This window comes from Tupaia chinensis, unplaced genomic scaffold (assembly GCF_000334495.1).
Source record: "Tupaia chinensis unplaced genomic scaffold, TupChi_1.0 Scaffold000146_1, whole genome shotgun sequence".
Lineage (NCBI taxonomy): Eukaryota > Metazoa > Chordata > Mammalia > Scandentia > Tupaiidae > Tupaia > Tupaia belangeri.
The window spans coordinates 3,710,689-3,715,172 of NW_006159616.1; positions in this window are offsets into that span (position 1 = coordinate 3,710,689).

The window sequence follows — 4,484 nt, forward strand, 5'->3', positions numbered from 1 at the left end:
GGCATTCTGCTGGCTACTCAGCTTTCAGGGTCTGCAAGAGATAGGAAAGGCAGGAAGTGGGGAGAGGTGTCCCCCACCCAGCACCCCTACAACCCATGGACCTCCCAGTTAGTGACCCACGGTAACTACCAATTTTTGCTGACAAGAGAAGAAGTCATTCTGTTTCTTTCCATTTCCCAGGTAGGGAAACCGAGGCCTAGAGATTTGTGACTCAGCAGTTAGAGCAGTCTGGATTAGTGCTAAGGAGCCTCAAGTCTTCCCTGGAATCTCCCCAGCAGACCATGTGGGGCGGGGAGTCAAGGCCTCCAGTTCCAACTCCTCTCATGGGGCCCATCGCCCTGAGCCGAGGCGCTTCCTCTACAAAACGAGGCTGAGTTCCTCCTCTCTGACTTCAGATAGTTGGTATACCCTCTACTGCAGACATGTGAGGACAGCGAGGGGCACCCCAAGGACCCCAAAGTGAGGGGACATTATCCTTCCAAGTGCACAGGCTCAAGCCTGGGAGTCACTCCTGACACATCTCACTCTCCCAACCTATCACCAAGGCTTGTGGTTTCTCTCTGGAAAAGCCCTTGTCTCCACTCATATTTTCCTTCTCTGCTACCAGCACCCTGTTACAAGCCACCACCATTTCTCCTAATCAGCCCCCTTTTTTTTTTTTAATGTTTTTATTTTAATTGCCATAGAGGGTGTGTTTATGTTATAATCTTTTCCCCTTCCATTTTTCCATCCTGTCAGAATTTGGAAGAATGTATGCACATACACCCAGCATGTGCTTTAAGCCACTGGGCCCAGGATTTCAACCACGGTCAGCCATGTGGAATCCAGCTCCCTTAACCACTTGGCTACAGGCCCTGCCCATTGACCTTTTGAGTCTACTCTTCCCCACTGGAATCCACACTCCATCCAGGGGCCAGAAGAAATGGACACACAAATTGGAAAGGCCTCACCTCCCCACCCCTGCTGCCTTCTCACCCACCCATAGCTTCTCGTAGCTCCTTGGATAGACACCAAAACCCTTAAGGTGGCCTATGGCCTCATGTGCTCTGGCCCCTGCTGGCTGCCCCAGCCCATCAACACCATAGTCTCTGCAGCTTCCACTCCTCAAATGTGTCCTGCTTTCTTCACGTCTGCACTTGCTGCCCTACCTAGAAGACTCAACAGAGACAAAGAGATGGAGACAAAGCATCCTCAGTGGGGCATGGTCATGTGCAATCCCTTCTGCTCCATTTCTTCATCCTGTTGGGATCTGGGGCACTCATCCACACATGTCCAAGTGTTCTTCAACTTGCCAGGGCTGGGATTTGAACTGTATGATTGGCCATGTGGGAGCCAGCTCTCTTAACCACTAGGTCATGGGGCTGGCCCCTACCACCCATTTTTTGACTATTAACTTCCTACTCATTCTTCACTGTCAACAAGGGCCCTCTTTGCAAGGAGGCCAGGCCACCCAGCATCCCTGCCACCCTTCTCACAGAGCCAGGTCTCGCTCTCACAGAGTACTTCTATCTGTCATGCTGTGCTGTTTCTGTGAGATTCCGTAGGTATGTGGCTATGGACCTCATCTGCTTTTGTTTCCCACCGTATCCTCAGTGCTGATTGAATGAATGTAAGAATGACTGTTGGGGCCAGCAGGTGGCTAAGGTCTGGACTCCCCACATGGCCAACCACGGTTCAATCCTGGACCTGGTGGTTTGTTTTCTCTCTCTTTCTCTCCTTTCTCTGTTGAGAGCATGTGCCCTATAGCAAATTATATATAATAATAATAATAATAATGAATATAATTAAATAAAAAATAATTAGAAAAAGAGAATGAGTGGCTTTCATTGTCCTAACATGAGGATAGGCCCTTCATAGCACTTCTCAGGCTACTGAGACCCTCCCAAATAATCACGGGCTTTGGGAGGTGGGGCAGGAGTGGGAAGCAAAACCAGACAACGGGCGAGGAATACCATGTTGAGATCAGATTCCCTCTGGGGTTTCCTGTCTCATCTGTGAGCAGGCAAAGCTTCCATGGGCCAGTAGCCTGGTGCCATTCATTTGCAAGGCTATTCAATGAGTACTGATCACTCCACCCTTTCTCAAATAAGGGGACTCTTCCCTGTCCCAGCTAAGATCCTTAGGCACTCCCGCATCCTGCCAGGCCAGTGGTGTCTTTTTAATTATGTTCTGTATCTGGCTCAGGCCCAGCTCTCAGCCCTGGCTTATCTCCAGTGGGGCTGACAGACAGCAGCGGGCAAATAAGGAGCCATCAGCTGCCTTCTCTCAGATGTTTTCTGTCCTGGTGGCCAGAGAGAGCCTGGCTGTTCCCAGCAGCAGACCAAGATGGCAGAGTTCATTCCTTGCTGGAGCCATATTTCCTATTCCCCACCCTTCCTCCTCCTCCTCCTCGCCCCGGTTCACTCCTGTCCTGAACGCCCATGGGAGAATGCAGCTTTAGCTTTAGCACCCAGATGGGCAGCGAACTTGGACTGCAGCTTCAGTCCACCGTGGGTGTTCTGCCAAGGACGTCTATCCAACCCAGTCTCCGCACTGTGCCCCTCGCCCAGGGAGTTGGGCTTGACTGGGAGATGTCTGAGAACTAAGGGAAGATTCACTCAGAATGGGCCCTGTCAGAACCATGTCAGAACCTCTTGGGAAGAGTACATTTTCAGTCTCATGGGGCCTGCTTCGTGCGTCATTTTTACCAGTTCGTTCAGCCTTGATAAGGCTACTGTATTAATTAATACCTACTGTATTCCAGGCCCCGAATTGGCTGCCAGGGATGGAAAAAGAAGATGTGGCCCCATCCTGAAGGAGCAGCAGAGGACAGTCGGGAGTTGGGGAGGACAGTCAGGGCAGCTACTTTGGTGCAGGCACATCCTTCATCGCATGTAATCTTCACAAAACCATAGAAGGTAAGAATTATCCTTCTGCAGGTGAGGACCGTGAGGCCCTCCAGAGACGTGTGTTTGGTCATAGGTGTGAGCTGGGAGTGTCCGAAGGAGAGGGTACCTCTAGGACTCTCTCCTGGGAGGACCCTGGGCCATCCCTGTGAGATGGGGACCGGAGTAAATTGTGCTGAATGTCCTCCCTTTTGACTCTAATCCAACCTGGGCCTCAAGTGGGCCCCAGGGCCCAGGAAGCACCCGGGGAAGGAACAGCATCTCCAGGTCAGGAACCAGGGCTGGGAACCAGGAAAGGTGTCGGGTGTGAGTGGAGCTGATCTGCCGCATCTATGTCAACTTTTGCCACGTGTGTACCTCCCAGTGCATTCCTCATGCAGCTGCATAACTGTTCTTACCCGGTTCCTAGACTCTTGGGATGCTGAGTCTGGGAAGTGGCTGGATGGGAGGAAACAAAGGCGATCGAGTGGGACGGGGCTCAGAGAAGGAGGGAGGGATGTGCTGAAAGGTCGTGGGTCTCAGAACCACCTTGGGGAGGAGTGCTGGGGAGGATGGAAAAGAGGATTTTAAAGAAGGGGTGCCCTGAGTGACAAATTGGGTCCATTTCTTACTCTCTAAGATATACATGGAACGATTGCAATGACCTGGGGTACTGGACTGTTCTTTGATGAAAAGTTGGGCCAAACGCAGACACTAAGGGTCCTCTCTGGGTTATAGGAGGTTCCTGGTGTGCTTGCTAAATACAGAGACTATTTCTAGATGGCCTAGAGACTATAAATTCCAAATGACTGCAGCCCTTCTGGGCAGAACCTTCTACTTGGCCTGGCAATTATAAGTACTCAATAAATATTTACAAAGTGAAGTGAACGAATGCATGAGTGTCAGCAGCCTCTGAGAGAGAGCCACCAGGAGCTGGAGGTACTGGAGGGGACACGCAGGTGTGAAGATAAAAATGAATGGAAGTGATGGGTATTAAACAAGGCTGCCCAACTTAAACGTCAGGACAGGTCTGTTAACATTGATAATAACATTGAATGTTAATGGATTAAATTCTCCAATCAAGAGACACAGACTGGCTGAATGGATTAAAAAACAAAAACCCTCTATCGGTTGCCTACAGGAAACCCACTTCATGGGTAAAGATGTACATAGACTGAAAGTGAAGGGTTGGAAAAAGATTTTCCATGCAAATGGGAACCAAAAAAGAGCTGGAGTCGCAATACTAATCTCTGACAAAATAGGCTTTAAAACAAAAACTGTTCAAAGAGACAAAGAAGGGCACTATATTGTAGTAAAAGGATCAATCGATCAAGAAGATATAATGCTTATTAATATCTATGCGCCTAACACAGGAGCACCCAAATATGTGAAGGAAAGACTGCTAGATCTAAAAAGGGAGAGAGACTGCAACACACTAATTGTTGGAGACCTCAACACTGCACTATCCCCTCCTGGATAGATCATCTAGACAAAAAATAGGTAAAGAGATAAAAGATCTAAACGATATCATAAATCAAATGGACTTAACAGACATCTATAGAACTTTCCATCCCAAAACCTCAAGATACACTTTTTTCTCGCCACCACATGGAACATTCT